Genomic DNA, 17,724 nt, shown 5'->3' on the forward strand with positions numbered 1-17,724 from the left:
AACCAAACAAAAGTTACTAATATGTCAAATATAAAAATTCCAAGGGAAATGATTGTTGATTCAGATACCATATGCAATTTTAAAACAAAAACATTTTTCCCTTAGGATTGTATCTCACAGGGTATCAATGAATAGGGTTGCCATCTGGCTGCAGGGCTGAAATTAGGGGTAGTTTCAAGCATGGCCAGTACAAGGGGTAAGCAGAAAAGACGCATGTTTAGGGCACAGTGCAGGGAGGGTGCCAGGCACATACCTGCCTTTCCCTAGTTTTGTGTTGTCCGGGCACACTGAATGTCTCAAAGTGGGCAGTAGTGGCTGGTGGGAGATGCAGAGCGAAGGAACAAGCAGGCAGACTGGGGGGGGGGGTTGCCTTGGGTGCCCCTTGACCTTAAGTCCAGTACTAGGCAGAAGAGGCACGTACCTAGGCACTGGGACCAGTATTACAAATTTACCAATGTGCAATAATGTAACTACACCCCAAGGGGCCTGGGTGCAGGCCGTGCAGCAGGGACCCTCACCCCCTCTAAAATAGATTTTCACTGCGAATCCGATTGCATGAAAACTGCCTGTTGCAGTCACACCCCTGCACCCATGAGCAAGCATGACCGTGCAGCAGATGTGAACCCCTGGATACATTTGCACTACCTGAGTAACTCATAACCATATCTATATATATTTTTTTACTGCCAGTAGAATTTATTCATAAATTACCCTCTGCATTGTAAGTGTTACCAGTCCATAATGAATACTGCTGCGAGGCTCATATACCTCAGCAACCGCTCCTCCTCTGCCTCGCAATTTTGTCAATCCCTGCATTGGCTTCCGTTACCTTTCAGAATCAAATTCAAATTAATGACACTGAATTTCAAAGCACTTCATAACTCTGCCCCACCCTACATCTCTGAACTCATCTCTATATACTCACCCAACCGCTTACTACGCTCCTCTACTGACCTTCTACTCAACTCTTCTCTCATTACCTCCTCACATGCCCGCATTCAAGACTTTGCAAGGGCTGCACCCCTCCTCTGGAACTCTCTCCCACGGTCTGTCCGACTTTCTCCCAACTTTTCTGATTTCAAGAAATCTCTTAAAACGCACTTCTTCCGAGAAGCCTACCCTCACTCTGCTTAACTACAAAACGCAACACCACATACAGTACCACATTTCTCACCCACTTAATTCGATCTTGCCCACTCCCACACCTTGTGTATTACTCCCCTCCCTTTAGAGTGTATGCCTATGCATAGGGCCTTTCCTCACCTTTTGTACCTGTATTGATTGTGATGTATGTAACTCCATATGTTGTATGTATATAATTCATGTGATTTAGTTGTATAATCACATTTACTTTACAGTGCTAGGGATGTAGCGAACAGTTCGCCTGCGAACTTGTTCGCGCGAACTTCGACCGTTCGCGTCCGCCTAATGTTCGCGAACGTTTGGGAACGTTCGCAATTTGAGTTCGCGACCATTCGACCGCTAAAATCGAACGATTTCCATTCGTTCGAACGATTTCCATTAGTTTGAACGATTAAAATCCCTCGACCGTTCGATTCGAATGAAAATCCTTCGATCGAATGATGAAAATCCTTCAAACGTTCGAATCGAACGAAAAATCCTTCGAACGTTCGAATCGAACGATTTTGCGGGTGTTCGAAGCTCGCGAACGGTTCGCGAACCGTTCGCATTTTTTGCCGGTGTTCGCGAACGGCGTTCGCGAACACCAAAACGGCGGTTCGCTACATCCCTATACAGTGCTACACAATATGTTGGCGCTTTATAAATACATGTTAATAATAATAATAATACTGACTTTTACAACAGTATACAACTCAAAGAAGATTGCTGATTGTTTGCTGTAGGTCAGGGGTGTCCAGACTTTATTACCCCGGGATTCACTCTCGACACCTAGCCCCCATCAGGAGAGCTACCTTAATAAAAAGAGTGGTCCGTCTACCGTGAGGGCCCGGGTGAGATCTCATCCCCCTGCATGAACCACTGGTAGTTACACCACTGGCAGCTTCTTTAGTTAGCGAGGATGAGCAAAACTGTTAGAACAGAAAAGGGCTCAGTGTAATGAGAAATTTTTTTTTTTGCTGGTCTGTTTTTGTAAGTAATTGTTAGTTGACGTTCCTATACCTGACTGTTTTGCCAACCTGACTGTCCCATCACAGCCTGTCAGTTAAAGTTTCTAATGCTAATTAACTTCTGCTGCACATCTCCCTCATAGACGAACAAGGGGAGTCAGACGGGTAATGTGAAATCATTGAGCAAATATTTTATGGCAAAATTATTAGTAGCAAACAAAGTCAATATCATGATAGATGAAAAAATGGTTTCATTTCTGGTGTCAGTATCTCTTTAAGCCCAGAGAGCCACAGTCATGAGGCAAGTAGAGAAACAGGTCTCAGACAGCAGCACTCCACAGATTACTAGTGGTAGCAAAAAGCCACCCCTGGTAACTTTAAGAGCTGAATTTCTGTTTTAAAATCTGAAATTAAGTTCTTCCAGTGTAGAGGGGGCAATAGTGATGTAGCCACCTGTGACCCACTCCAATGCTAAAACAGGCAAGTGTGGTGTGCTGAGGGGGGTGGCATTGGCTAGGCTGCCTTAGGATGGCATTGAGTTACCAAATCAGCCTGTATGAATGTCTCTAATTTCACAAGAGCTATAAGGGATAGGCATTACATATGGCATATAGGGCCTTCAAGGTTGCATTTATTGGGGGAACTACAGCTCATGCAGCACACCGAAAGTTGGACTGGGACACCTGGGGCCCACCCAAAAACCTTAGACAAGGTGCCCACTCTCAGTACTATAAGAACATAACAAAGGTGTCTGATGCAATGTTGAAGGTGAGAAAACACCAACTGAAAGTGAAACAGAACCAATGATACATGAGATAAAACACACAGAAAGAGAGAGAGAGAGAGAGAGAGAGAGAGAGAGAGAGAGAGAGAGAGAGAGAGAGAGAGAGAGAGAGAGAGAGAAACTTGAAGTGTATACCACAAAGGAGTGGAATATTTTTGTTTGATTTATGCCCCAGGTTTGTTTCAGAAACTTTAGGTACCTGTGCTGTGCCCATAGCTATTGCGCAAGCTTGCTTTATATAGTGAATAAACAAACAGCAGAAGAATGCTGGTAAATGAAAGCATGTACTGATTGCTGCCTAAAAATAAAGGTGCTTACATGCTTCATACTACACATACAACTGACCACTGACAGGCCCGTTTTGCACTCCTGCAAATGTGTCCTCATTTGTGCATGGCTTGCACACGCAGAACCATTTGCAAAGCCCCACGGCGGGGGGGGGGAGACGCAATGTGGCCAGCCTGGTACCGGCATTGCTTGGCACTGCATACAACCTAATATTTCAGGGACATATCCACATTTTCAGGCAGATCTCTTCAGACTACCTTCAGTGTAGGGGCAGTGCTGCCATGAAGCAAGTAGAGAAACTCGACTCAGGATGTGGCAGTCCGCAACTTACCAGGGAGGTGAATAAAAAGCTGATCCTGGTAACTTTAGGAGCCAAAATTTTGATTTTTAAATTGGAATTTCAGCTCTGCTAGAGCAGAGAGTACAATTGTGCAGTCTGCACTAGTAATATGGCTTCCCCTACACCTGCTATGGAGCTGGAAATGGTATGCACCGGGTGCGAGTAGGGGCGGCATTAGAAAGGCCACCTCAGGGTGGCAAGGAGCCCCAAAGCACCCCTGCTTCAGTGCAAGATATAATAACTTCTGAGGGGGAAGGACTTGGAGAGCAATGAAGCAAAGAAACAGTTATTGTTAGGTAGTGATGAATGAAATAGACTCCAGTAGAAAAAAATGAAAAAAATGCTGTGCGTCAAAATAATTTTGACACCCATAGACTTCAATGCATTTCTGCGAATTTTTGCAGTTTCGCAAATTTTTGGTGAAACAAAAGGTGTTGGGTCCACCATCACTATTGTTATGGTAAAAAGGGCTAATGACATAAGAATGCATGTACATTTGTTGGCAATTTTAACAGGAGTCGGGAAACAGATTCCATGTGTCTTATATGCACAGGCAAAGCTGACTGGCGAAAAGCCTCTAGTTATTTATAAATGCAGATAAATACCAGGTACAGAAATGATTAACCAGTGTTCTGTCTGCTTGTGGTAGGCGATAGGTCAGTTTGAGCAGTGATTATGAGAGCAGAGAGATTGGCAGATACCTGTAAATTAAAGAGTATCACACTTTAATTTATTTGTAACAATGACACATTATGAACATTTTCATAAGCTACAGTACATGGTTTGCCTTTTGCCTTGTTTTCTTGAAGCACCCATTCCATAGAAGCCCAATTAAAGACAACACTTGTAAGCATATGAAAGAAGGAGAAACTTTAGTGATACTAATTAAAGGATAGGCTAGGGCCAGCATAGCCAAGGAGGGAGGTGGAGTTTTGTAAGGGCGTCAAGTAGTTATAGTGGTAATAAAATGAGGTAGGCTAGTATTGCACTAGCCATCCCAAAACATATGGATGAGGGTGCTTGAGGCAGCAGCTCAGAAAGCATAGTAATATTGGAGCATTTTGGTTCCTCTGACTATGAGGGGTATAATAATGCCAGTACATACCAGTTTGAGAAAGCATAGGCAAGTGGAGATGGTCTGTTTTAACCATGACTGCAGGAAATTGAGTCTACCTCCTAGTGTTAGGAGGTTAAATTTTTCTCAAATACAAATAAAACAGGTGACAAATACTTGAAAAGGCAAACATAAAATACAATACTCATTACAGGAATATACAAAGTATACAGAAAATACCTTTCTATTTGGTTCTACCAACATATTGTCAGACTCTTGTTATACAAGTATTCAGGGACACACTTGGGGGCCCAGGCCTTCAGCCTCAGGGCCCACCCACATCATCCCTCGGGCCCCCCAGCCACAAACTCCTTGTGCCTTAGATAACTCCTGCCTTCCCCACCACGGGGGCACCGATGTTTTCCGGTTCTGCACCATGAGCAGAGTGCAGGAGCGGGTCTGGGCTTGCGGGGCCCAAAAGAGCCAGGGCCCACCGGGTTTTTCCCCGCTGGCCCAGTCCGACCCTGCAAGTATTGACATAAAAACTAAATTCAGCTGAATGATAAATACATATACGGGACCCTGGTAAAACAATTATTACCTATAGGGGCATTCCAAGAATAACTTATGTCATTATAAAAGTAGTGCTTTTCAAAGTTTACATAAGATTACTGCTCAGTTGTTGCATTTTAAGAAAATACAGGTATGGGACCTATTCTCTAGAATGCTTGGTACCTGTGGCTTTACGGATAACTGATCTTTCTTAAATTATGATCGTTATACATTGAGTCTAATCCAAAATCATGTAAGCATTAAATAAACCCAACAGTCTGGTTCTGTTTTGAATAAGGATTAATTGCATCTTAGTTTTAATTATGTACAAAGTACTGTTTCATTATTACAGAGAAAAAGGAAATACTTTTTAAAAATCTGGATTATTTGCATAAAATGGAGTCTATGGGTGACAACCTTTCTGTTATTTGGAGCTTTCTGGATTATGGGTTTCCAGATAATGAATCCCGTACCAGTGCAGTATATGTTGAATAAAGAAACAAGGGCTCTTTATACGCTCTTTTCAGACAATTATGACTATATCCCCTTTGTTTAAACCTGTTGGAGAGTTTCTTAGCTTCAATTTTGAAGTCACCTAAAGTGCTACACAACCTTCTAACCCGAAGGTATTGTTCTGTGGGTATCCCCTTGATTAGATTACTTGGATGTTGGCTGTTAGCGTGTAATAGATTATTGGTGGCAGTGTCTTTCCTGTAGACTGAAGTCTGGAGATTGTTTTCTTTATCCGATAAATATGAATGTCCAGGAAATTAACTGCCTCATGACTGATTTCTGAAGTGACACGTAAATTAATTGTATTTGTATTAAATTTTTTAACAAATTCATTAAATTTAATCGTGGTTCCACTCCAAAGCAACACTACATCGTCTATGTAGCGCAGTCATAGTGTGATATGTTGTGTGTATTCTACCAGATCATCACTGAAAACGAAATTTCATTCCCACCATCCCGGATATAAGTTGGCGTATGTGGGGGCGCAGGTACTGCCCATGGCGGTCCCCCTTATTTGATGATAGTATTTTCCACTAAAAGTAAAATAATTGTGTTTAAGAATAAACTCTAATAGTTCCAGTACAAACTGATTGTGTTTACTGTATTGTTGACCTCTTTGGTTAAGGGTATCATTTATTGCTCTTAATCCAATATCATGTATGATACTCGTATATAAGGATTCAACATCCAAACAGGCTAAAAAATTATCCTCCTGAAGGGTAATTCCTTCCAGGTGTCTCAGTGCATCCATGGAATCTTGCACAAAAGATGGTAAGCTAAACCAGGATCTTCCTGAGGAAGGTCTTTCTTTCCTGCGTGATGCCCAGCTATCTAAACTCTCAGTACAAGATAGGGAAATCCTGGACGCACCTGTAACTGAACAAGAAATTCTGTCAACGATAAAACGTCTAAAAAACGGGAAATCCCCGGGCCCTGATGGTTTAAGCGCTGAATATTACAAAATCCTCCTCCCAGAGCTTGCCCCCTTACTTACTACGCTTTTTAATGATGTTCTACAGGGTTCCCCCCTATGGAATGAGGCAAACGAGGCCAGGATCATATTGATCCCAAAAGAGGGGAAAGATCTCACTCTTCCATCCTCGTATAGACCCATGTCTTTACTGAATCAGGACCTGAAACTCTTGACTAAAATCATGGCAGACAGGTTATAACTTATCCTCCCACATATACTTACCTCTCACCAAGTAGGGTTCCTCAAAGGGCGATACCCGGTCCAAGCTCTCCGGACGGCCATAGCTACTATTTATCACTGTAATCTGGAAGAGAGAAAACACGGTATACTAATTAACCTAGACGCGGATAAAGCCTTTGACAGAATCACGCATGCTCACCTTAAACGATTACTCAAATTCCAACATTTTGGCATACAAATGCTCAATTTATTTAGAACCCTATATTCACAATCTTATACTCATATCACGGCGAATGGGACAAACTCACCCAGATTCCCAATACGACGGGGCACCAGGCAAGGCTGTCCTCTTTCGCCGCTACTTTTTAACCTAGCCCTAGATCCCCTGCTGAGGCACTTACTTAATAGTGATACTTTTCAAGGTATTCAGATTGGTACACAGAGGATTAAGCTGATAGCTTATGCGGATGATATCCTCCTTTTTTTAAATAAGCCACACATCGAACTACCAGTAATTCTGCATAAAATCGATGCATTTGGTACCATAGCTGGTTTTAAAATTAATCTAGGAAAATCCGAAGCCTTGCGTCTTCAACACACTACCCCCTCTGATTGGGCGATTCCGTTTCAGAAAGCCAAACACCATATCAAATTCCTGGGAATCCATCTGACGCAACACCATAAGGACATGTACAAATCCAATATTAGATGTACCATAGACCACATTGAACAAGACACTCACAAATGGATGAACACGAATTTAACGTTTTTGGGTAGGATCCATTTAATAAAAATGACTATATTCCCTAAATTACTTTATAAATTACAGATGTTACCTTACCGCATCTCCTTGACTGATAACAGGAGACTTCAACACATTTTACGGACCTTTATTTGGAATAAGAAACGTCCACGGATAAAATTCACTACACTCCAATACCAAAAACATGAAGGTGGTCTCAATCTCCCGAACATACTGGAATATAACGATGCGGCTCTTCTCAGATATGTGGGTGACTGGCTTCACCACAGGAACATATATACCACAATCTCCCTAGATGCTGCCCTGTCAGAGGGGATGTCACTCAACTCACTACTACACACACCTCTGCAGGAAATCCCTAAGAACATGCAGGGACACCCCCTATTTATCCACACCTATAGAACCTGGCATTCTATTCGAAAGCGAGCAAATCTCTCCCCTTTTAATTCGATCAACCTCACCTGGCTTGGTAACAGGGAATTTCCCCCGGGTTTGAATAGTCTGATTTTTAACGCTTGGCAAACAAATGGCTTGCAGAATATTAAAGACGTGGTCGCCCCTGATACTTCGTTAAAACCCATTGCTACCCTGCTTCAGAAATACCCTTTTTTACAACTTCATCGATTCTCACTGCTCCAGCTCTTACATTTTGTCACGCACCGTTTGACCAGCCTGACGGGCAGGGATAAAAATAGCCCACTTGATTCACTATGGCCCAACCGTAACACTATCAAATCTACTGCACACATTTACAAACAGATTAGGACAACTCTTGACGCTGATACTGCCACTACGGCTTTTACGAAGTGGACTTCAATTATCCCACATGCTGATAATGCGGACATTCTTCGTTATCACACTCGCATGATGAAACTTTTACCTGCTAGTGTATACCAGGAAATGTCCCTGCAACTGTTACACCATACTTATCTGACACCTTTAAAGAGGTTCCACATAGGTACGACGTACTCGGATAACTGCCTCAAATGCAAAACACCCACAGCTGATATGATACATTGCTTATGGTCCTGCCCACTTATACAGCAGTTCTGGAGGGAAGTCGCCAGCTATTGGGAAACCTTGACTGGTAAAATGCTAACCGTTTCTGCCACTTGGGCTATATTTAGTAAACTGCATTCTACCCTTCCCATCTCCAAGCCGGAGCGTGCCCTAGCTGAAAGATTAGCGGCGGCTATGCCGAATCTCCCCGCCCTTATCTCTGGTGCAGCGTAAATTACACTATATCTTCCACCTAGATTGGATAGAATCCCTTACACATAGAGAAAAACACGCAGAATCGTTCTTCGACACTTGGATGTCCTACATAAACACCCTCCCACCACTCACGAAATCCATTACTATCCAAACCTTTCACAACACCACGTGGTATGACAGGGAGCTGCTGCTGGGGACCGATCTTGTCTGTGAGGCGGACCACCTGATGAGTTTGGCGGGAACCCCACAACATCCAACTACTATGGGACCCCCCAGGAGTCATCATCTTAACCGATTATTTACTGATACTTTACCTTAAACGGTGTAGTCTCTAATGTTCTAACCTGCCATCTTTGGATTGTCCAACTGTGAGTAGCTTTCAATGTCCGCAATTGGGGGACTGCTTCTCCGTCTCTTTCCTGCAATCACTTGGCATGACTTTAGACTATTATTGTTGTCTTTGCATTCTATTATTAGAATCTGTACTTGGCACTGACTGTTTTTATTATTTTTCCTTTCTGTTTCTTTTAATTTTGTTTCGAACTATTTTGTCTGCATCTTAAAACGAATAAAAACATTTGTGAAAAAAAAAAAAAGATGGTAAGCTCATTACAAATTGTTGAAGTATTTTGTCCACATAGATGCTGCTGGGTTCAGACAAACTACCTATGCCTGATACTATGGGGTCTCCCGGTGGTGTACTGGGATTCTTGTGAATTTTTGGTATAGTATAGTATAGAAAGTGGGAATTATTGGTGTTTTGACTTTCATAAAGTCAAACTCATCTTTACTAATCAAGTGCATATCCCTCGCATTCTGCAGAATTAGCAATAGATCTGCTTGAAACGTTTTGGTGGGATCCCCAGATAGTTGTATATAGCAGTTTGTGTCCTTTAATTGCCGTAGGCATTCCTGTACATAAGAGTGTCTTTCTTGAATAACAATATTTCCCCCTTTATCACTGGATTTGATTATAATATTGTTATTCTTTTCCAATTGCAATAAGCCCTGTCTTTCCTTCCAGGAAAGATTGTTCGTAAGGTGTGGCCTAAGTGAAGATTCTTTATGTAGTCGTTTTAAATCATGTGTGCACCCCTCAAGGAATACTATATTTGGAGGTGTGAATTTACTTTTAGGTTTTAAAGTGGTAAAGGGACCTTTCTCTTCCTCTCTAAAGTTCTCATTGTCCTCCAACAGACTGTAGAGGTCTTGTAAAGCTTTGAGTTCCTCTGCTGACCATTGGGATTGCTTATTTTCTTTACTGAAGTGCTTATATAAAAGTAGTTTCCTACCAAATAAATGTAAATCTTTAATCCAATTAAACATATTAAAGGTACAAGATGGTGCAAATGATAACCCGTGTTCTAAAGCTTTAATCTGATGCTCTGTCAGAGTGTGCTTCGAGAGGTTAATAATCTGAAGTGTGTCAGTGGTTGTTACTTGTAGTAACGGTATCCCCATTTTTGTCGATCCCTCAGAGTGCGTTCTTCCAGATGGCGTGTCTACAAAAAAGGAGGTTTGGAAGTTGATGCACTCAGAAGCAGCACATTATTGCCTTTCCCTTTTCTCTCTCGTCCAGATTTCCTATTACTATAACGAGTATGCCCTTTGTTTTGTAGGGAACCGTCACTTAACTCACTTTCAGATGTAAGAGAGTCACTGGTGGATTAATCATAAATTCTACTTCTGTCCAGCCCCTTCTCCATCCGATAAACTTCCCCTTTATCAAAGTCTGTCATGTCTTTATTAAATTTTTTCCATTTTCTGGTTTTAAGTTCTGATGCCAGTTTGTCTATATTGCTTTGTAGGTCGGTTTCTAGTTTTATAAAAGAGTTTCATCTTTAAAGGGCTGGATAGATTTAAGGAATATATCATTAAACAGTTTATTAACTGCAAAACCACAGGTGTAATATACTGTATGTCATGGAATGTGTATGTGGCAAGAGATATGTAGGAAAAACAAAGAGAGAGTTTCGGAGACGTATATTAGAACATGTGGGAGATGTACGCAATAAAAGGAACACATCAGTCGCCAATCATATTAATTGTTATCATAATGGAGACAATGGAGTAATGAAGTTCACAGCTGTGGAACACATTAAGTCTACTACAAGAATCGGGGACATAGACAATAAATTGCTTCAACGTGAAGCGAAATGGATCTACTGGCTAAATACCAAAGTACCTGTAGGCCTAAATGAAGGTTTTAAGTTATGATTTTTTCTTTTGCACTTATCAATAATTACAATAACTACAATATCATTGAGCAAATTCAACATGGGTTTGATAGAGGTTCATTTAATCCTTTTTTGTGAACTTTCTAATGTTTATGCCTTTAAATAATATATATATACCCACATACCAATAAATATGAGAAGCAGAGGTTCAGACACTCGATGCGTTCTGTGAAAGGATTTTCCTAACCAATAGTAAGTAAGAATCACATCATTGGCTGACACGCATGCAGGGAAACGCATGCGCACACTGTCCAAAAGCAGTGCTGAACCTATCGTCTGGCAGCAATCTATCGTCACATGACAGCTGTGACGTATGCGGAAGTGAAGGCGCATCCACACTTGCGAGGAAACCGGAACCCTATTTAAATCCCCATTGAACACGCGCAACTTACTTATGCCCCTGAAGAAGCCGGGTTGCCGGTGAAACGCGTCGGAAGGCATAGGTGGACGGTAGGGGACCAGCTCCTACACGCTCCCAACGTAGCCAGGTAGTCAATTCTGGGGAAAAACGGAAGGGAGGTTTGGGTGATCTGTTTGATATTATGCCACAAGAATGGCTTAGAACAAGTGAATCTAAACTTTGAAGGGAGTTGGCTTGTTGTTAATTTATCTTGAACACCATTATGGTATGTGGCTGGTTAATTACCATTGTGTGATATCCCCACTCGTTCATCCTATGTTTTTAATTGTTTGTATTTTTATGGACATGGTCCAGCTTCACTGAAATGGATTCTCAGTGTTGAGTCATGTGTATTAGGCAGCGTGGTCTGTTTTTTAAGTAAGTCAAATAAAAGTTGAATTTTAATGATTTAATTATTTAAGCACCTGAACTAGTTAACTGGAGGATTGGATGGTGGTGACAAAAGATACAATTGTTTCCACTGTGCTATTCCTCAATATGCTACATGTTTAGATACATTTATGGTTATTTAACTTGCGGGTGTGTGGATACTTAGCAATACTTTTCTGTTACTCTATAAGCAATCACTTAGATTATTGTCAGATGTACTTCAAACTTGTCAAAGTTGGTTCAAATTACAGTACATGTTTAGTTATTGTAATACAAGAGGGATCCATAGTTCCCACAGCTCTTTTTATCATAGTGTCAATTGTGCAATATCCAAAGGTTAAAAACAATAAGCAATGTGCAAAACATCCGATAAGAACCTGAAAACCTTAATGCTTTAGGAAAATGTCCACATTTCCTTGGAAAATCTAATACAAAATACTAAGAAAAAGGAAGGAGGGAGATGGTACAATGGTAGAAGATGTATGAATCAGGGGGCTGTACAGAGAACGTACAAAACAATAGAAAGAAAAAGGTCGGGGAGGTGGAAAGAGACACTGTATAAAAGTAAAAAAATGCACTGGAGCTAATCAACTACTATACTGTATATACAGAGTTGGCAGCTTTTCAATAAATACAGGGCCTATCTATTTGTTTACATTAGTGATGTGTGGGCCGACCAGATACCTCGCTGTGCCATTTGCATGTCATAGGCGGGTGCAGGTTGAGCAACCTTACTCTGCCGGCTTCTGGTTTTATAGGTGCATGCCTGCCCTGCCCCTTTTGTGATGTCATCGGCTGGGCAGGTGTGGGTCTATAAATGGAGGGCGGTTCTGGCAGGCGCGGGTCGGGTGGGTACGGGTTTGGGTCAAGTTTTCTCGACCCCTACATCACTAGTTTACATTTCTTTTATATTAATAACATAAGCCCTACCAGGCCTAGACTGAGATAGGCCCTGGAATTTAATGTACACAGAGGTCCAAAGTGTCCCCACAAGCTCAGTAAATAGTGACTGTCTATGAAATCTTAAAGCAGTCCTCTGGCATTTGCCACAGCCTACAGTCTAAACCTGCCAGATACTACTTCACTGCTCTGCCCCCCAAGTTGCACGCCTCACCCTTTTACTCCTTATGCAGCCAACTATGTTGCCTACCCCTAGTTTTGTCCCAGCTAGCTGCCAAGTATCTAACTGACTGGCAGGCTACTTTTTGGGGCTTTGTGTGATCATTCCTGGTAATGTCTTTTTGTGTGATTGCATCCTTTTATTGACATCAATGGCGATTTTCAAATAATAGCTCCCATGTAGATCTAAGAACAGCACTCAATAGTAAAAATCCATGTCCCACTGCAACAGCTTCAGTTACATTGAGTAGGAAAAACAATAGCCTGTCAGAAAGCAGTTCCATAGTGCAGCTCTGGCTTTTTCTGAAAGCACATGGCCAGGCAAAATTACCTGAGATGGCTGCCTACACCAATATTACAACTAAAAAAATACACTTGTTGGGTTAGGAATTAAATTTTACTTGGTAGAGTTAATTATCTGCAGTGTAAACAACGTAAGAAATAAAAATAAAAACTACAGCCTACAAATCATGACAGAATCCCTTTAAGCATAATACTGGTTATACAGGTATATGATTCTTATTCGCAAACCTGTCACCCAGAAAGCTCCGAATTTTGAGAAGGCCATCTTCCATAGAGTAAAATAAAATATACGTTTTTCTAAATTATTTTTCACTGTAATAATAAAACAAAACATTGTGCTCAATACTAACTAAGCTGCATAAATCTTGGGGTTATTTAATATTGAAATGATTTTAAGCAGACTTATGATGATCTAAATTACTTTAAGACAACTGGTTCACTGGCAGAATATCCTATACCGATAAAACAAATTATTGATAATTCCCTTTAAGGGTGGTGGCAGATGGGAAGTTTAGTCGCCCAGCAACAAATCTCTAATCTTCCCAAAATGCCTTTCCGACGTGCAAGAATACGAATCGCCGGTGGGGTGGCATGTGAATTGCTTCGGATTTCCGAAGTCGCCTAAAGTTTCCTCATGAGGCAACTTCGGGCGACTTCGTAAATCTAAAGCGATCCGTATGCCATCCCGCCATCGATTCATATTCTTGCCAGCGGGAAGGAATTTGGGGAGATTAGTCGCCCAAAGTAGAGAGGATTTGTCACTGGGCAACTAATCTCACCGTCTACCACCACCCTAAGTGTGAGTACTGCAACATTGCTTTCCTCTCTAGAACATACTGTATAGAATTAAGTTAGTTTATTGGGACGATGTGATCACTCTTCAGCATACAGAATTATACATGTCGTAATTTTCCATCTTATAAATGCATGACCTCCGAGTAATTACAAACTGTATGTGGAAATACACGAGTTACATAAATACAATTGTTGATACTGGCTAATAATCCTTACTTATTTTTAAATGCATTTTTATAATGGTGGTATTTTATATAACAGATACCTACAGAAGCTAAGGAATGCTTGTCCACCTACTGAACTTTTTTGTATAATGTTGTGATAGCTTTGTAAGACATACCTAGTTTGCCTAGAATTCTGATGCTTGCCACTTTCCTGGCATTTTCCTAGCAAGTCTTAGGACAGCACATTTGCTAAAGTTTACCTGTTGTTCTGAAATTGTGTTAATGATTTTTCTTATTTATAATTTAAACTTTAATTCTTTCATAGAGCTATTAGTCCTCCAGGACTTTTATACAGGGCAGGAGTGGAGCTGCAGGCACATCAAGGGGTTACAGGTCACCATTTTCAATACCGAGGCAAAAGGCAACAAAAAAGCAGTCTTGTGACTGAAAATTTCTTTGCACATATTTTTTGAGAAATGGTGAGGCTATCAGATAAAGGTGCAAAGCTAGTGAATCCCTTTTTGGGGTATATTTATCAAAGAGTGAAGTTAATAGTGAAGTTCCGCCACTAGAGTGAAATTCCGCCACTCTCCATTCATTTCTATGGGATTTTTTATAGGCGTATTTATCAAAGGGTGAACTTTCACTTTCACCCATTGATAAATACGCCTTTCAAAATCCCATAGAAATGAATTGAGAGCTGCGGAATTTCACTCTAGTGGCGGAACTTCACTCTTTGATAAATTTACCCCATAGTGTCCTCCCGGGTTGGTGCAACATCAAGCTGTTCAACCTGGTCTACCTCAGCCTCCACTCATCATAGTAACCCAATGTGACATAAGAAGTGACTTCAATCTGGATAAAAACATTCATGAATTAATAAATTATACACATTTAGGGGGTTATTAATTAAAGTCCGAATGCCATCTCAGACCTGCCGCGGTTGTATATAAGTCAATTTGAGCTGTCCCTATCATATTTGGAAGTTTCTGGGGTCTGTGCTAGAATTAACCCTGAAAATCTGACTATTTCAGGCAAAAATCTGAAAAAATCTAGTTTTTCAGGAAGAAGCATGAAAAAAAATCGATTAATTCGGGAAAGACCTCTGAAAAAAATCGTACGATTCAGGTTTTCACTCGATTTTATCTAGTTCTCCCAGATCCAATTAAATTATGCTTTTTCTTTAATAATAAATAAGCTCAATTTCAAAAATCGGAAAAAATCGGATTTTGATGAATATCCCCCTTAGAATAGTTAACTACACATAACATTACCACATAGAGGAAAGTTCAGAAAGCTGACCTCCAAAACTATTTTGGATGGGCATTTATGGCCTGCAGCCTGGGTTGTCAGAATGATAAGGATTTCATTCTTCTTTAAGTGCTACCAAGCATAGGATCTGTGGCATCTGTATAAAAACAACATATTACTGGTGCCATAGATTTTATGTTTCCGGTCAGTCCTCTGGGCTGCGGCAATGTACAACATAAGGAACAGAGCACACTACATAATGAGTTAGTAATTTGTGTCATGCATACCACTGGCAACATATCACCAAAGTTAACCTGGCTACTTTCTTACTATATACCTCTGGTTAGTCTTCTATAATAAGTAAAAAATAAAATATTAAAATAATAATAATGCAGATTAGAGAGAATCTCTATCCTAGGGTTGCCACCTTTCCCTGCTGGGAGCTCCCGGTGGGGGGGGATGAACCTGTGGACGGGACAATTATATCACATGGGCAGGTCATAACATGGCAATTGGCCAATTGCTGCATGAATCTTGGGGAATCCTGCAGTTTTGACCTGAACAGCCCTCCCGAAAACCGGGTCAAATCTGGACGGGTGGCAACCCTACTCTATACCTATAATATTGGGGAGGCTAACTAAAACTCCCCAAAAGCATTACCTTAGCCCATTTGAGTAGTCTCTGATTAATAAATACTAGTACTATTTTAAGGGGCAACTAAGCTAAAAAAAACATTAGACATCCTAGAAAGTACATACAGTTAGGTCCATACATTTTTGGACAGGAACAACTTTTTTCTGATTTTGGTTCTGTACATTACCACAATGAATTTTAAATGAAACAACTCAGATGCAGTTGAACTGCAGACTTTCAGCTTTAATTCAGTGGGTTAAACAAAAAGATTGCATAAAAATGTGAAACTTAAGCCTTTTTTTAATACAATCACTTCATTTCAGGGGCTCAAAAGTAATTGGACAATTGACTCAAAGGCTATTTCATGGGCAGGTGTGGGCAATTCCTTTGTTATTTCACTATCAATGAAGCAGATAAAAGCCCTGGAGTTGATTTGAGGGGGGTGCTTGGATGTGGAAGATTTTGCTGTGAACAGACAACATGCGGTCAAAGGAGCTCTCCATGCAGGTGAAACAAGCCATCCTTAAGCTGCAAATACAGAAAAAACTCATCCGAGAAATTGCTACAATATTAGTAGTGGCAAAATCTACAGTTTGTTCCTGAGAAACAAAGAAAGCACTGGTGAACTCAGCAAAAAGACCTGGATGTCCATGGAAGACAACAGTGGTGGATGATCGCAGAATCATTTCCATGGTGAAGAGAAACCTCTTCACAACAGCCAAACAAGTGAACAACACTGAGTGGAGAATAAAGAAAAAAAGGCCACAACAATAAAACAGAAAACTGTTTTAATAAAAGTGTTGCACCCCTTCTGTTTTCAATTATTGAATACTTAAAGTTAAAAATAAAAATACACTAGTAATACATGTAATCATGCCTCCCTTTATGTTATAGAATGAATAGATATACTTTTTTTCTTGCACATAACAAGGATAGTGGAGAATCTTATTGCTTACCTTCAAGGGATGCTTTTTGCGATGTTAGATAAATAGACAGCACCTAAACAATGAGTGGCTTTATCGCTGTTTGTTGGGGCTACATTGTTGCTCTGCACTTCCTTTATATCTGTTCTTGCACTTCCCTTTCACTTGTACCCTTTCAAGTTCTCTAGCTGAATCATGCAGTAAGTAAATTTAATGAGGAATCAATCAAATATGTACCCATCTATGCTAGAACAAACAATGTTAGGTGACTGACGTTATCTTTACAGGGATAGACCTTGATGTTCTTATTTATAGCCATACACTTTTATTACCATGAGTTCCCAATCATTCTGCCTAGTGCTGCCATGCTATTCAAGAAAAGCCTGTGCTCAGTGGCGCTGCACCAATGAGGCCAAACTCGCCTTGGGGGCCAGCGCCCCACTGGTTACCAGGGGCGGAAAAAATGCCAGTTCCTGGTAACTTTAAACATTTAAAAATTTCCTAGCCCACCAGACCCCCCCCTGGGCCACCTACGGCGCCAAAAAGGTGAGCACAGGGGGGAGGGTTTCAGCAGCAAGCCATCTCAGGCAGCAGAGGGGCCAGAAACACCCCTGATTGGGCTTACTTCTAACACAATATTCTGCAGCATTTTCTATGTACTCAAAGAGAAAAATTGCCAGCACACAGTTTGCCTTTAAAAATAATTATCACAAAATAGGAGGCGTTAATACCACACTTTGGTCAAAATATGTAAGCT

At 40.9% G+C, this 17,724-nt stretch overlaps 1 long non-coding RNA gene across 1 annotated transcript in view; it reads left to right on the forward strand.

Annotated features, from left to right (window-relative positions):
* Window positions 1–16,423, forward strand: part of LOC121397659 — a 35,974-nt gene extending 19,551 nt beyond the window's left edge. The window contains exon 3 of the long non-coding RNA XR_005963806.1: window positions 16,368–16,423. This is a non-coding gene — a long non-coding RNA (uncharacterized LOC121397659). The remainder of the gene's footprint in view (window positions 1–16,367) is intronic.
* The last annotated feature ends 1,301 nt before the right edge of the window (window positions 16,424–17,724 follow it).

Source organism: Xenopus laevis, chromosome 8S (assembly GCF_017654675.1).
Source record: "Xenopus laevis strain J_2021 chromosome 8S, Xenopus_laevis_v10.1, whole genome shotgun sequence".
Lineage (NCBI taxonomy): Eukaryota > Metazoa > Chordata > Amphibia > Anura > Pipidae > Xenopus > Xenopus laevis.